The 18022-nt window shown below is 36.3% G+C and overlaps 1 protein-coding gene across 31 annotated transcripts in view; it reads left to right on the top strand.

Annotated features, from left to right (window-relative positions):
* The window catches only part of NRXN3 (neurexin 3), a 1299896-nt gene that overhangs the window by 390818 nt on the left and 891056 nt on the right, over positions 1–18022 (top strand). The gene's annotated exons all lie outside the window — the stretch shown is intronic.

Here is an 18022-nt window from a genome sequence, read left to right as displayed (position 1 = left end):
CTATTTGGTATGCCTTGTTCATAAATAAAATAATGTTCACTTTATAATATTACCCCAAAGACTTAATGGGAGTTTTAATTATTTTAAAACACAAGTTTAGTAAAGTTTTTTTATTAAAAACTTTTTTTAATTAAAAACTTAAAAGTAAAGTAAAAAGTTATTAAAAACTAATACAAAGTAAAGTAAGAAAAAGAAAATAAAAAGATAGCTAAAGGTGCAAGAAACGGGAAAAAAGGTAAAAGAAAGCAAAAAGATACAAAGATCTTCTTTAAGTAGCTATAAGTATAACTATACATTTATCTCTTACTCTATGGTTTCAACATAACTCTTCTTTCTATAATCTAAGGTGCAAAACCATAAGTCCTACATTCATTAGTTTCCGCTTCACACAAAATATTATAAAGGATTTCCAATCAGCACTAAATGAAGATATTGTCTTTTCTCTGCTCAAAGAAGTCAGCCATCTTAGCAAGTTCCTTAATATTCACCTACCATTCCTTGGTTGGGGATAATGCCGAATCTTTCTATCCTTGTACATACAATCATCTGCTACAGATAACATATACAAAAACAAAACTCCATAACATTTTTCCCAACTGTTTGCCCATCAATCCAAAAGAAAAACCTCTGGTCTCAATTGTATATTAATCTTTAAAATCCTTTCAATTGATGCACTTGAATCCAGATATTTCAGTTTTATTTCAAACTCAGTTTTATACATAGCCACCAGACATAATAAAATGACCCTTCTACTTGTTCACATTTCCATCATAAATTTATACATTATACATTCTAGACAATTTGTCTGGTGACATATACCAATGATACATCATTTATAAAAAAATCTCTTTAAAATTATAACATACTGTAAATTTCAGTTGTTTCAGCCACATATTTCACATTGTTTGTCTATATTATCAAGATACCTAGCCTTGTTTATCATACAGTCTTTCCACTTGTTCTTCTATTTCAAATTTCAATAAAAATTATATATTTTAGCAATTACATGTTCATTATTTGTGCACAGTTTTATTTCAAACTCAGTTTTTCAATGTCCAAAAACAAAGTCTTGTTTACATCTTTCTAATAATTGTAAATAGGAGTTATTGATAACTATATCTTCTATCAATAGGAGATATTGATAACTATATCCCCTGCATTAGGAAATTTTTATTATTAAGAGTTTTTGTTGTAATTTTAAACGAGTATTGACTCCTGGTGACTGAGTGGACAGGTTCCTGTAGTTCTCTTGGCAAGATTTCGGGAGTGGTTTGCCATTGCCTTCTTCCCAGAGATGAGAGGAAGTGATGGGCCTAATGTCTTTAAGTAATTTATAGATATAGAAGATCCCCAAGGCAGCAAATTAGATGTGTTACAATTTATAACCAGAATATAAGCCATATTGCTGCATGACTACAAAAAAATGTTGGTAATAACTTTACATAATTATCAGAATAACTATAGTGTCATCAATGTATCAAAATAATTATATTCCTTATTGAGTTCTACAACACATTTAATATTTTGAGACTCTCTAGTATAGGAAGCTAGTGATTCAAAAACCAAATTAAGGATTAAATGAGACAAGGAAATCCTTGCAGGTGCCACAATTGAATCTGAGAAATAACTCCATTTGTAATAATGCTAGTCACTGGATGGAAATACCAAATGATCAAAAAAAATAAATAAATCCATATCTTCTTAGAACATACTTTATAAATTCAACCTAGACCTTTGATATGATCCTTTTCAGCATCCAAGAAAATTAGAGCAACTGGTTCTATTTTATCTCTGACTACTGTATATCCATAAAATCAGTTATCAATCAAGGAGACATTGACAGATGCTTCTTATTTTTATAGAGCCATATTGAAATAGGTACATTTTCTGTAGCTTTCTATTTAGTGTTGTAGTCCATATTTTAATGTTCATTTTAAACAAAGATATATAACAAGTTTATAGCTTGGCTTATATTGTGAAATCTCTTGAGCTTTAGTGTTACTGTAATACAAACCTCATAGAATAATAAAAGAAAATAAAGAATAAATGATTCATTATAATCCTCAAATAATTTAAGTGCCAATAAATACTTAAAAATTTTATGCCACCCAGTGAGAAATTTATCTTCTCCTGGCGTTTTCTTCAGTTTCATTGATTGCAGTGGCTCTATAGTACCATGTAATAATTATGTTTGTGACATTTTTTTTCTTCCTGAGAAATCCCTTCCATTTTATTATGTCCTAGGAAATTAATAATTTGCTATTCAGTTCAAAACTCTCTGGTTAATATAACTATAGTAATAATAAAACTGTTGATCAATAGATTCTCTATCAGTAAATAACTGTCCATCATTGGCCTGAATCTCAGAAACAAAATTTCATTGTTGTTCTTATTTCAAATGATATGCCAATAATTACCCATTTTTCTCTCCTGATTCCCACTATGTCTGTTTAATACATTTCAAAGTCTATTTGAATTGTTCTGAGTCAGAAGCCCCAGTTTAAATTTTTCTGCTATAGAGGCTTGATATGATTAATCTGTGGGGTTTCTAATGTATAACAAGAATAAGTCTTTAACTATCTCTTCCAACTGTGTAAGATAAGAATCTTTGAGACACTTGTGTGCTGAGGTGAAACAATAATGGATCCCATATAATTTTTTTTATCATTCTCTGTTGTCTGTTTTAAAAGCTTTCATATTTCTCTCAGATGAGGAATTGCTTCTTAGGGAAGATTATAGTTCAGAAGCACTACTAGAAGAACTACTAAAAATCTGCTTTTGACACAATCAGGTTCCACATATTTGTTCAATTTTTTAAAAATAAATTTGATTGCCATTATTGCATGGCAATATTGAACATATCATAAAATGTGTTCAAAGAAGTATCAAATATCATTAAAAATTTCTACAAAGTAGCCTGGGGCACAATTAGGTTACACAATTCCTTATTGCTGACCTAAGAAAAAAAGGTCCTGTTTTGGAACTGAAGAATATCCATTGATTACAGAACAAAATAACCTGTTATAAGTTTGATTTTGACATGTGACAGCAACTTGAAACATTATTTTGCATGTATTCCGAATCAGTCAGAATAAAATAAAAATCTGAAGGAAGGAATTTATGTTACGGCTTTGGAAAGTATTCCAAAGGTGCATTTTAGTTAGATCTAAGCAAGTTTTGAAATGTTAAATAGCTACAACTTTTGAAAAATTCAACTGACTGATTTGAAAATTATGCACAACTGTCTCTGATTGCGTGTAAATGCACACGAAACACCTTTGTTAGAACTCCTAACAAAGAAAGTGGCTATAATTACAAATGCAAGTGGAGATTCTTGGAGACCACTTTCAAGGCAGCTGTATGAACCTTACAAAAACATAGTTCCTTTAATGAATCAAGGAAAAGTACTTTGTGCTCATGCATATTGTAAAGCATCTTTGTATAGCTCGACTATATAAAATGGTACCCAGTTTGCAGATGTTGGCATAAGTTCTTTAAATCTAGGCTAGCGGGCTTTTCGTAAGATCAGGTTGGCAAAACCATTGTAGAATCTGTTAATCAATTGCCTTGTTATGTCAGTTTTGGCTGGCTGGCAGGCTGGCTGGCAGTAATGGTTCCAGCCAGCTGTGCAAGTTTCTGATTATAGTTTCCTTTTCTCTTTCAAGAAAAACAAAGAAAAATATCACTCAGTGATATTACTAAACAGATGTTTCTGACCTTTTTTTCCCTTGCTGGCTTCATTTTGTACTTATACTTTGGTGCTTCACTCTATCTTGAATGTGCAGGGAAGTTGGTAGTATGTGTCCAGCAGAGAAAAAATAAAATATCCTACCAATACATTGCTAATTCTTGGGGAAACTTAAGCCAGGCATTTTCCTAATTGCTATATCCAGAATGCTTGTAATATGTTTTTTTTTCTTTTGCCATTTGCACATTTTCAGAGCAGTTTCCTGGGTAGTCTGATGCTTTTTAACACTCCAGAGTGCACTTGCATTGATCCTCATAGGAAATGAGCTCACATTTTATGCTCGTGCATTCCAGAGCAAACCAAAGGATTAATGGAATGTGTCACTTGCAGCCTAGATGTGCTCTGTTAGGATCATTGCACTCTTCATTTGTGCTAACTGGGTATTATTTCTTGGCTATGTATTCCCTGTATAGAATAGATAAGGGATCTCTGGTGTCCTATTTTCCATACCTATTCTGCTATTTTTATGGATTTAAAGGGGTTAAAGCTGGAATAACCAAAGACCATTCCCTTGTCTATCCAAGCTCACTGTATTATTTCCAGTGACTCCGGAAAACTCTGCCTTCTGATACAATTTCATAGATAGTGTAAAGTGTGCCTTTGGTATATGTCTTATGCTCTCCCTGTTTTTCCTTGCACTTTGTCCCATTTTGCCAGTTAACTTTTTTTTTCCTCTGAAGTTTGCTATTGTTTAATTAATACATTTCAAGGTATATGTTTGTAGCTGAACCAAGTGGCATGTATGCTGGCCTGATCTGGATGTAGGAATTGACTGGAAATGTGCTGAGTGTAAAGTAGAAGTTGCCTAGTAATTTTCTAACATCATTCAATGAAAAGCCTAAAAAGAAACCGTCAGAGAAAATATTTCATTAAATAGCTTAAACAGTATTGAGTCATCCACAGAGGTTAGTTTTTAGCTATGTTAAGGGCAGTTCATATTCTATCTACTGTACTCTAAGTAGTGTCTTTCATGGTTTACCATTTTTGTGGATAGGTGAATGTTTTAGGGCCTTTTGTGTTAATGGGAATGAGATTATAGTTTTCTTTTTCTACCAATAACTTTGGATTGGACCTAATACAATTAGGAATGGGCAAAATAAGAGCTAATATGGGCACTGTACAAATTATGAACTTTCTGTAGGAGTAAAAATACTCCTTTTTCTCCATCTGGGAATTTTATTTATTTAATAAATTCATAAAGCCATTAATCTATGGGTGATTAATGGAAATAAAAATAAACCAACTGGAAGGGAGTTATTCAAAATAAAGAATGAACATTTGGGGTTGGAATAAGAGCAGAAAAATAGGTACTGTATTTTTTGGACTATAAGATGCACCGGTGTATAAGATGCACCAAGATTTCAAAGAGGTAAGTAAGAAAAAAAAAGTTTTTGCCCTCTCCGGCCGCCAGGAGCACTTTGCAGGCTTCCCAAACCCTCTGTGCGCCCCGTTTTTTTGCAAAAACGGGCAAAAACCAGGGCATGCAGAGGGTTTGGAAGGCCTGCAGAGTGCTTCTGGGGGCTGGGGGAAGGCAAAAATGCCCTCATTTTTGCGAAAAATGGGCCTGTTTTTCTTAAAAATGGGGGCGTTTTTGCCCTCCCAAGTCCCCAGGAGCACTCTGTGGGCCTCCTGAACTGCCTGCACACCCTGTTTTTGCAAAAAATGAGCCCATTTTTTTAAAAATGGGATGAGCGGGGTGGGGTTTCGGGAGGCCAAAAATGGCTGTATTCGGTGTATATGACATACCAACACTTCCACCCTTCATCCCTCTTTTAGGGGAGGAAAAAGTGCATCTTATACTCTGAAAAATACGATAAGTTGCATTGCCCTTATTGCTACAAGATAGACCTTAACACAGGCTCTTACCTGCACCTGGTCAAAATCATTCTTCATCTTTCTCCAGCAGCATCCAAGGCATTGTTTGTGCTACTTCATCTCCCAAAGTTCCTCTGGGAATCAAGGGCTTGTTCAGGATCCACCAATATAGGGAAGCCACATAGGCACAATCAAATCCAAAGTCTCTGTTGTATGTTCATTCAAACAGCAACTAAGACTTTGGCCAAATGTCTGCACCAGAGCTTCAGTAATTACCCCAATTTCCCTTGAATCCCACAAAGTCAGTCAAGTGATTTGGACAGATAAATCAAATAGGGCCTCCCATCCTGCAGCAGAGGACATTCCTAAAACAGTGAAAGGTTAACAGAGAGCGATCCATCCATGACAACATCTCCTGACTCCAATTAATACTGCTACTGCTCCAAGACAAAAATTAGTTCTCATGTGTGACATCTACTGGGTGTCAATCTGTCAATAATCTAGATCAGGTCCTGGTATTCATGAGGTCTTGAGTTCACGCCAAGCCCAGTGCAGACAGTTTGAAACCCTCCAAAACTATGAACCTGGAAAACTCCACCACCAACCCAATCAGACAGTCAAGTAGCTCAAGCAGAGAGACTAGTATTCAAGCAACAATCTTATGGCCTAATTTCACAAGTCTTAACAACTGCCTTCAATGAAGCAATATCTTGAAGGCCAGCACTGTATCCTGAATGACAATGTCTTCTATGAAGTAGTACTTTGAAGGCTACTACAGTGTCCAGCATCACCACTCCTATCATAAAGTCTTGATTGATAACACACTTGGAACCCAGGTGGCCATATTTCTAAAACAGGACCACTGCCCTGCACCCATCCAAATCTTGGAAATACACACCAGGTGAGCCCTTGCATCCACATGTACCAAAGGTGCTTTTTAAAAGGCAAATTCAGTTCAGAACTGAAAAGCTTCTTGGATGAGAAAGAAACATTTTCAAAGGGGAAAAAACCAAAAAAGTCCTGTTGAAAAGCATCTTTGGAACAACCTTGTTTGTTTGTTTGTTTGTTTATTGGTTCGATTTATATGCCGCCCTTCTCTGGAGACTCAGGGTGGCTTACAATGCGTTAAGCAAAAGCCTTCATACTTTTGTATATACCTGCTTAGTAGGGCTTTTGGGGCCCCCAAGTGGTGTTCTTTTTTAATACAAAGTTAGCTTATTGCCCCTACAATCCGGGTCCTCATTTTACCTACCTTGGAAGGGTGGAAGGCTGAATCAACCTTGAGCCTGGTGAGATTTGAACTTGCAGTAATTGCAGGCAGCTGGCAGCTAAGTGCTACTTAACAGCACTTTAGTCTGCTGCACCACCAAGGCTCTTTAACCATAACCTGGATGATTGAGAATCTCCATAGACATTGCATCCACAATTAAAGCATAGATGAGAGTGACATTCAGCAGCAGCAGAAGAAACCCAGACCACCAAACCTCCAATGATTAGGCCTTGGTTGGATTGCAACCAAGTGCTGTATATATTGCATTGATTAAACTACATTTTGCTCAGTTTGTTCAGTAAACTAAGTCAGAATGATTTATAATCCCCAATAAATTCATACTATTCACTTGGCCAAAATCAATTACATTGTGGTTTTGTAGAAGAGTAGGCAACATATGTAATCAGAGTAAAACTACTAGTATTCCCAACAATTCCTGTCAGACTTCCCTGTTTACAGTTTAGATTGTAAATGGTTAATCTATGAAACAACAATTTTAGAGAAAAGTCTACCTTAAGCTTAAGGTAAGCAAAAAAAAAAAATCTTAGAGAATTAACATTTAAAAGTATATATGACAACTGTAGCAAGATTATTATATGCTCAAATGGAGAATACCCACATTGTCCACAATGGAGGAATGTTTGATGAAGATGATGGAAAAGGCAGTTTGATCTGATGGCTAAGGCACCAGGCTAGAAACCAGGAGACTATGAGTTCTAGTCCCGCTTTAGGCATAGAAACCGGCTGCATAACTTTGGGCCAGTCAGTCTCTTTCAATTAACCTCAGAGGGTGGTTATAGTGGGGAAAATAGGAGGAGGAATGTATATTAGGTGAAAAAACATTTATGCTTATATTGCTGACTGGAAACCTCTTTTCATGAAACAGAACAAAATGATCTTATGTTTTGATGATTAAAAAAATAATAGAAAAAGGGAGCTTTTATTTTACAACCATAGAATAAAAGGTGATTTTGTAATTGTACTTATATTTTGCTGCACAGTAAATTGGAAGCTATTTCTATTACTTTTCATTCTTTCCCTTTGCACTTTTTGTCTTTTCTTTATATTAATTTTTATATTCTTTACAAAACTCTCAATAAAAAACTTACAAAGGAATAATATTTAAAAAGAAAGTTACAATAATAGCAAAAGAATTCTAGAATATACTTTACTCTCAACTGAGACACTCCTATATAGGCACTCTACTGCAGGATAACTTTTGTTCCTTTTCTTACGATTTTTGTTGTAGAGCAGAGTCAGTTTGTCTCTTTTGTGGATGTGGTCTGTGTCTTTTAATGGCTTTGATAATTCCTACTCCTTTCTATCTGTATAAGACAAATTTTGCTTCCTAAAGAGGCCAGAAGTAGTTAAACCACATCTGAAGTGGCACAGGAGGAAGTATATATTCAGCCTTTAAACAATATGCTTAACAAGTCAGGTAAAATTTTAGCACACACGCACATGCGCACACAAAGAAAGCCAGAGACAGACAGACAGATTTTTTGAGGGTGCACAACAATTCAAGGCTAAGTACCCACTTGATTCCTCTTCCCTGCCTGGCTGGGCATTTCCCAAAAATATTAGAGAAGATGATAAGCTACTGAAATTTTATTTGCCATAATGAAGGGAGAAGTTATTTCTTTATATATATATATATATATATATATATATATATATATATATATATATATATATATATATATATATATATATATATATATATCATTAATATACAAGGTTTTTATGTACTTTTTCTTTTCTTTTTTTAGTTTGTATTAGGTTTTTTATCTGCACAATTGTAAACATTTATTTATGTATATTAAAAAAATAAAAATTTTGCTCTTATCCTTATGGGTGGACTGCACTTTTCTGTACAGAGAGCTCTGATGTCATTCCTGGGATCAATTGGATCTATTCTCCCAGTTTAGGAGTCAACACCCTAAGGTACAGTGTCCCATGACTGCAAGGCTGTCAAACTCCTGGCCCACGGGGTGGATGCGTCACACTCTGGCCACACTCACACTCGGTTTAGCGAAGGGGGAAAAGTCCCGATACATCACGTGATGCCTCCATGACAATGTGAGTTTGACATCCCTGCAGTACTGGAACCACTTTGGCTTTTACTTTCAATGGCCCTGGTACTTCTCCAGTTTCTTATACTCCTTCTTCCTGATGTTGCTGTTACTTGGCATTGCTGTGTCTATTACCACCACAGTCTTCTTGCCCTTTTCTACTGTCAAAATGTCTGGTTGAGTGGCCACTACCTGCCTGTCTTTCTGGATCTGGAAATCCCACAAGATCTTAGCATGAGAAGAGCATAGTTTGCTTAATTTAAACTTTATTGATTGTGTGTAAACTCAGCAGGGTCAGTTAGCATATGATTTGGTGTATCAGGGACCCCCTCCCCCACCCCATCCAAATGGGTAAATTCAGTAATCAAGTTAACAAGGCTAAGTTCTAGTTATACATTTTCATAAGCTATTTCTTTAATTTCATGCACTTGTGTGAACTGTGATTTTACTTTGAAAAAAATAAATATGGCTCAGCGATATTTCTCTTACATCTTGTGTTGTAGAATAGAGACACAAAAATAGTTCAGTCAGTTTGGGTAAATCTTGGTTAAGAACTGCTTGTGTTTAAAGAAAATGACTTCTCTGGAATTAAGTTGGTCTCTCATTCCCTTGCTTCAAGTAAGTGAAATCCAATGAAAGAAAACCCAGCTGAGAGTTTATTGCCCAGCAATGGGTAAATTCAATATTTAGTTGATTATATAGTTACAATACAGTTAGCATCAAGCCTTACAGTAACATAGCATCTAATAAAAGTACAGCATTTACTTCTGTCTTTAATGCAATGAAGGAAATGAACTGAATTAAGAAATTGACTTAGATGTAAAGAACAGTTTCCCTCTTTGTCCTGTGGGAATTTTCTCCAAATAAAATAACCTTTAAAATTATTGGATAAATAATGAGCAATATTAAATATTCAAAGAAATGAAAGCATTTCCCCTGGTTATGAAGCAGCAAATATGGTTTCACATACATCTTCCTTTAGCAAACAGGGCTAATTTAAGAACATCACATCATATGCAGTTGTTGGAGAAGGGGTGGTGGTGTTTAAAGAGAGTGTCAGACTGAAGTAGTTTCTCTGTGCAGAATAAAAGTATGAAAATCAGAAAAATACTGTTGCTGCCTACTTCTGTTGTACCAGTCCTGATACAGTTTCTAGAATTTTTAAGCAGACATGTCCAGCTGAAGACCAACACATCTGTATTCACCAACAAATAGATCAGGCTAATGGAAGTTTTAGATGGGCAATTTTGTGTTAGGCATAGGGTAGATCAAGTTGAGAAAGTCATTCTCCTATGGAGGATTTTATTGCTTGGTGACTTTTGTATTTGGCAAGTTTCATCTAATTAAAACTTTAATTTTTAGTTCGGGTTCTATGGGTCTCCCATTTTCAATACATAGTTTTAATATCTCATTTTGCAGAATTCATCTACAATGTCTATAGTAACCTTTAAACCTGAAGTTGCACTGGACCTTCAGATTCCTTAAAGCAACCGTATTGAATTAGCATAAATCATTGGTGTTTAATCACTGCCCATGAATGCTGACAAGATATATTATAGGACTAGTTCAATAGTTTCAGTGTTTTCTACTTCCTTCACATATCTATTATTTTTTTAAAAAATGGGGCTGTTGGCTAATTTCACATCATCTTCCGATATGATAGCTAGAAGGGAATTCTTTGGTTGAGAATGTGTTTGCTTTTAGTTTTATCAACTCTCTCATCCTAGAGTGGTTTGGTTATTGAAGGAATCATATCAAAATACTGCATTGTGAATTCTTATTTTTAAGGCCAAGAACTCCCATCACTTTTAGAAAGATATAGAATAGAATAACAGAGTTGGAAGGCACCTTGAAAGTCTTCTTGTCCAACCCCCTGCTGGTATAGGAGACCCTATACCATTTCAGACAAATGGTTGTCCAATCTCTTCTTAAAAACTTCCAGTGTTGGAGCATTCACAACTTCTGGAGGCAAGTTGTCCCACTGGTTAATTGTTCTAACTGTCAGGAAATTTCTCCTTAGTTCTAGCTTGCATCTCTCCTTGATTACTTTCCACCCATTACTTTTTGCCCTGCCCTCAGATGCTTTGAAGAATAGCTTGACTCCCTCTTCTTTGTGGCATATTCCTTAGATATTGGAACACTGCTATTATGTCATCCCTAGTCCCTTTTTTTCATTAAACTAGACATACCCAGTTACAGCAACCGTCCTTTATATGTTTTAGCCTCCAGTCCCACAATCATCTTTGTTGCTTTGTACTCTTTCTAGAGTCTCAACATCTTGACTCTTCCTCAACATGGTGCCCTCCAGTTCTTATTGGATTTCATTTTCCAGAAGTTTGATCCATAACTGGATTTAATAAATTATTTTCCTGACGGAGTAGAACACATCATAGTTATTTATAAGCACATTCAGAATCTATTATATTCCTTTTTTTTTTTTAAAAAAATAATTTTTATTTACATTTATCATTAAAAAAGAAGACAACACACCAGATAAATGACAAACAAAACAACAAAACAAATAATATATATGTCTATAAGTAATGCCTTTATAACTTAATATTCGGTACAATATATCTATGTTACATTCCGGGATTTATTATATTACTGATGACATACTTGAAAGTTTGCTCGTATCAATGCATCCCCTGACCTACCATAGATTTCTAGTCCTAAACGTAGCTGCTGGTTTTATGGCACGACCAGGAGCACCTTCCTCACTTCCCCATTTAGCTTTGCTTTATCCGTAGTGAATATACTAAAAGAAGGCTGGAAGGGGCCTTGGAGGTCCTCTAGTTCAATCCCTAGCTTGAGCAGAAGATCTTATGCCATTCTGAACAAATGGTTAGTGTGGTGATTTTCCTTCCTTAGATCTGAGATGCTTCAGTGTACTGTATTTCCATATCCCTCAGATCTTGCTATTCTTAAAGCACCTGGAAGGGAAGAGAAGGATTACCTCAGCATTTATAACAATTATACAGGAAGATAAAGAAGGAGATACTGATGCTGCTAAACTATGTCCAACAGTTTGAATATTTACAATGCTGCATTTGCAACATTTCAGCTAAATAGGGATATACTGCTCCTATGCCTAGAAGTTCTACTCCATTTTAATTTACAATCCAAACCTCTGTTATGAGTACTACAAGCTTCATAGATGCATATTCTAAACCACAGAATTATCGGTGTGGGTATATATTTTGTATTTTTCATATTTTTCATATCATTTCCCATAGTCAGAAGCTGATGTTACTATATATAGAACAAATTAAAGCTAATGCTATACTTTTCTAATCAAAGCTAAACCATTTTTACCTGAACTTTTACATTAGAAGATAATTAATTTCCTTCTGTTTCTATATGAAAGAGATTTCCCATCACCCACATTAGGTAATTTGATTATTGGGAATAGATCTCCTGATGCTCACTAAAACTTGATTTGTCTTAACAGGAGCATCGGGAAACGTTAAAAATCTTCCATTAATTTAGACATTTGGATAAATGGGAGTGATATTTGCAAAGGAATGCAGTGACTTGCATATATGCAACCCGTGTACACAGTGAATCAACCAAGACATTTAGATAAGCAAGGTATAGATAATTGATCTTCTGCTCTAATTGCCCATCAGTTTAGGTTAGCATCAGAGCAATAAGAAATAAATGCATGAGCATGCAGGAACATTTTCATTAAGACAGGCACCACAAAGTAGTGGATGGTCAGTATTATAAAACTGCTATCCCGAAAGCTGAATTAATTGTTAAGTGAAAATAAAAATGATACTGAGACTGCACCTCTATTCTGAGTGCTTGTTAATCTGCCTTCTCTTCCTGTATGAAAACATGGAAAAACAAAGAAAAGCAGACTTCGCTGGCCTTGTATTTTCCTCCTGGGCAGAAGTGTAAATTGAACTTAAGAGAAAGAGTAACTGACACTACTGGGCAATGGAGGCAGAATCCCTCCACGGAACTGTAAACCTTTAAGTGTGTGTGTAAACAGAAATGAATACATATGCACAGGCCTTTAAACTTCACCCATCATATAATATACCTTTGATGGGGAAGTGCTCTTGGAGGGCACATAACAAGACAATGGGGACATCTAGTGGAATGCTGTAAAGCTGCATTTGAACGCGACCCAAGGAAACATGGCCATCAGTCAGCACACCCAAGAGAGCGAGGTTTCCTTCCTAATAGTATTAGATGTGAAGTGAAATGTTAGATTGGCGCAGGGAAAAGAAGACGCGACTCAGCAGAGGTCCGTTCAGCACTTTATTCAGCTCATACGGAACTGCCGGCTGAGCTGCTGAGCCCTCCTTATATACAGCTCCGGCAAGCTAGCCGGCCAATGACATCCATTTAAACTTCCCGCCGGTGGATTAGCCAACCACCGGCGGATGCCCATATAAGGACACAACATGAAACATCCAGTGGCTACAGCCAGATATGATATGTTCCACTTTCTCAATTGATTACAGATAGAGTGATTGCTGGTCTAAGGCTAAAATGTTGTTCCTACTGCTGTTGAAATGGTGATTAGATGGATTTTTTTTTTTTAAAAGGCATAGGTTAGAAAGAATTTTGTTGTTGATTAATTTTTTTAGACTATTGAGAAGTTTGGAAGGAGGCATTATGTTATGTAGCCCACTTTCCATAAGTATTTGTGAAACTTTATTATCTATTCAATTCAGCTCAGTGGGACTCAGTGGGCTTCTATGAGAGGAAAACCAATTAAATAAAATAGGATTTCCTTTGCTTGTTATTCAAAAATGTCAGCTGAAATTGTGAATCTCTGCACATTTCAAAGGTTTAGGTCTCATGAATTCAGTATAAACCTCTTCTGTGACTGAATTGAGCTATCCATCTCAGATTGATTGGCTATTACTCAGATTCTTACGGGACATGTTGTGCCTAAATGTGCCAGCCTACCGTTCCTGTCCAATTATACAAAAGATAAGGAGGTTGCATTGGGAATGAAGTAGTTACATTAATGAATAAAGATAAAGTCTGCAAAGCAAACCTTGTGTTTATTCCTCTCTGCAACCACCTTGTCTTTAGTACAATTGGGGAAGACACTGTGGACTGGCACAACATGTCCTATAAAAGCCTGAGGAATAGCCAGTCAATTTAATCCTGGCAACTACATCAGTGTGCTTTTCTTATCAGTGGTTTACCGCTGTCATTTTCTGGAATGTTTTTTCAAATTTCCGATCTAGCTGATAGCCCTTCCAATGGCTCTCCTTCCAAGCATTAATTAGGCCTGTCTTTGACAGTAGATAAAAATCCATAAGTTGCTGCCATTACAAAAGATGTGATGGTTATATACAATGAACCTATACAATTAATTCATCATTATGCTCTGCAAGGTACTTACAGGGTTCCTCCTCATGATTGTGGCAATGTGCTTTCCTCATATCTCTGAGGCAAAAATGATGGAGACTGTTCTACAAAGCACTTGCCCTGCAGCTTAGCTTTGCCACAGAACTGGGCCAATCAATGTTGCTGCTCATGTACAGTTCAGTTCAAAGTATTCTAAGGTTCATTGAATAGAATAGAATAGAATAGAATAGAATAGAATTTTTATTGGCCAAGTGTGATTGGACACACAAGGAATTTGTCTTGGTGCATATGCTCTCAGTGTACATAAAATAAAAGATATGTTCATCAAGAATCATAAGATACAACACTTAATGATAGTCATAGGTTACAAATAAACAATCAGGAAACAATATCAATATAAATTGTAAGGATACCAGCAACAAGGTTACAGTCATACAGTTGTAAGTGGGAGGAGATGGGTGATGGGAATGATGAGAAGATGAGAAGATTAATAGTAGTGCAGACTTAGTAACTAGTTTGATAATGTTGAGGGAATTATTTGTTTAGCAGAGTGATGGTGTTCAGGAAAAAACTTGTTCTTGTGTCTAGTTGTTCTGGTGTGCAGTGCTCTATAGCGTCGTTTTGAGGGTAGGAGTTGAAACAGTTTATATGTGAGGGGTCTGTAAATATTTTCACAGCCCTCTTTTTGACTCGTGCAGTATACAGATCCTCAGTGAAAGGCAGGTTGGTAGCAATTGTTTTTTCTGCAGTTCTAATTATCCTCTGAAGTCTGTATCTGTCTTGTTGGGTTGCAGAACCAAACCAGACAGTTATAGAGGTGCAGATGACAGACTCAATACTTCCTCTGTAGAACTGTATCAGCAGCTCCTTGGGCAGTTTGAGCTTTCTGAGTAGGCCCAGAAAGAACATTCTTTATTGTACTTTTTTGATGACATTTTTGATGTTAGCTGTACATTTTAGATCTTGCAATATGGTAGAATCTAGAAATTTGAAGGTCTCTACTGTTGATACTGTGTTGTCTAGTATTGTGAGAGGTGGAAGTATGGAAGGGTTTCTCCTAAAGTCTACCACCGTTTCTACGGTTCTGAGTGCATTCAGTTCCAGATTGTTCTGGTCGCACCACGGGGCTAGTTGTTCAACCTCCCATCTGTATGCGGATTCATCATTGTCTCAAATGAGACTGATTACTGTTGTGTCATCTGCGAACTTCAGTAGTTTAACAGATGGATTGTTAGAGATGCAGTCATTGGTATACAGAGAGAAGTGGGGAGGGCCCTGTGCTAATTGTACAGGTATCTGATGTGATTCTGCTTAGCTTCACATGCTGCTTCCTGTTTGTTAGGAAGCTTATGATCCACTTACAAGTGTGTTCAGGTACCTGTAGCTGGTTTAGCTTAGTTAGAAGAGTGTCTGGAATGATGCTATTGAATGCTGAACTAAAGTCTACAAAGAGGACCTTTGAGTAGGTCTTTGGAGATTCAAGATGTTGTAGGATGTAGTACAGAACCATATTAACAGCATCATCTGTTGATCTATTTGCTCGGTATGCAAATTGCAAGGAGTCTAACAGCAGATCCGTGATGGTTTTCAAGTGGACAGCACTAGCCTTTCAAAGGTTTTCATGATTGGCATCTTCCTGGTTCTTTCCTCTCCTACCCAGCATTGCCTATGACTGGAAAAGCCACTCATCATCTGCTTTCCTAAACATGTGTCAGGATGAGGTTTAGGTGTTTAGCTGAAATGTTGTTTCAGTCAGGCATAACTTCCCACCAATACCACCATTCTTAAGTTCTTCCTATGCACATCTGCTTTTGGAATTGCTTCTACTGAATATATGAGACTTGCTTCTGGATAAATACAGTTAGTCCTCGACACACAACAATTTGCTTTCTGACAGTTCAAAGTTACAATGACACTGAAAAAGTAACAAGTGAAGAGTATTTTTGAATGCCTCTCCACTGCAGATGTTTCTCTCTCTTTCTCTCCACATTGCCTGCACACAATACATGGCTGCACAAACATCTGTTCTTCTTCATTATGCTTTAGCAGGGGCCAGCAACAGATGGAGGCTTAATTGTGAGATCCTGTCCTCAGCAAACTCTAAGTGGGCTGACCTCAAGCTGTGGTAACTGGGAAATGTAGATGATACATCCTCTGTATACTTGGTTTACATTAGTCTGAGGAACCGGCTGGTGGCATGCCTGTAAGATTTTTTTCTCCAGGATATTTCTGTTGTTGAACACACAAAATACTTCTGTTTTCTCCAATATCTTTTTCAACCTGCTTCTGAAAACATTGGCATTTCCCTGAGGAGAATGAAATCTCCTCAGTGTTGGCTACATCCCATTGGGGCACACAAGCAGAGCTTGTTACACAGATAATTTTTGAATTGTAACAACTAGTTTGAGTCAAAGGCCAGTTCAGTGGTGGGTTGCTCCCGGTTCGGTCCGGTTCTTGTGAACCGGAGGTAAAAGTGGCAGGAGGTTCTGCCCACCTGCCCAGACATCATCATGGATGATCTACGCATGTGCAGAAGCTTTGCAATGCACTTCTCCTGTTGCGAACTGGTAATTTTTTATATGTGTGGGAAGGGTTTAGTTAAACATGATCATTATGGTGTAAAATAAAAGGTTTAATAATGTCTTTACAGAGCTACTTATCCTCTTTGTTCTCCTTGGTTCCATATCATGGTCTATATTAACCTATATAAATCATTCATAGTTGTGCAATTTTTTTAAAAAAAATATCTTGCCCAATGTGGATAGCAGTTATTTTGCATGATTATGTTTCAGTGTTCAGATGTTCATAGGAGTGAAGTAGTGTTTCTCTTTTTGTGTGTATGACCATCAAACAAACAAACATTCTTTATATACTAGGAGCAGAGAATTGCAGGTATTTTGACATTTTTAAAATTGATCACACATGCATATTGCTGTGCTCCAAAGAGCAAAGGGCATCTTGAGGCATCCATGAAGCTTTTCCATTTTAACTTCAACTCATCCATAGGAGATGAATTAAACTGGGGATTTATTATTTGGATAAGGTCACCCTCCAATCTTCAGCTCTAAATAGCAATTTGAATCCAGATCCCCATAGTAGGAATTCAGTGTTGTGCCTAGTATAGTCTTCCATGTTATTTAAGATGTATTCCCATGTTAATTATTAAACCATGTGATTCAAAATTGTCAATAAACTTCTGTGACTACTAGGCATACAAATTATTCTCAGTATCTTCAGAATTCAAATGTTGTTATCTGGAAATATTTTTAATCTGTGAACTTGTGATGGGCATTCCATGATCTTTTCCGTCAGCCAGCAGTAATACATTCACTTAGTTTTGTTTATTTTCACAACACACACTTGGAATCTTGGAATGTTATTCATACAAACTGGTATATTATTCAACCAAAGAAATTGATCATTGTTTTGTATCTCAGGTTATTGCTAGCTTGTTGTTAGATCTGGTCTTAATCAAAGCAGAAGCTGCTGTGTGCCAAATATATAACTGAACCACATTTAACAATATTAAATAAAATTGAAGAGTTTATGATAACTTATGTTGCCCTTTTCATTGCACAAGATTCAAAACTGATAGTGAATAATGATACATAGAACATGCCATTTATCTGTGCATAATACTAAGTACAGAGTCTTTATACTATATCAGCCAGAGCCTTTTGATGGAATTGTGGTAGGTCAGAATCAAAGTTGAGGATTGTAGTTAAAAGGCATCTGCCAAGGTCTCTGCTTTAGCAAATGGTACCTCTGTAAATGTTGAGA

The sequence above is a fragment of the Pantherophis guttatus genome, chromosome 1 (genome assembly GCF_059756535.1).
Source record: "Pantherophis guttatus breed Tessera chromosome 1, ASM5975653v1, whole genome shotgun sequence".
Lineage (NCBI taxonomy): Eukaryota > Metazoa > Chordata > Lepidosauria > Squamata > Colubridae > Pantherophis > Pantherophis guttatus.
The sequence above is the reverse complement of the archived record's forward strand: the minus strand, read 5'-3'. Positions and strand labels throughout refer to the sequence as shown.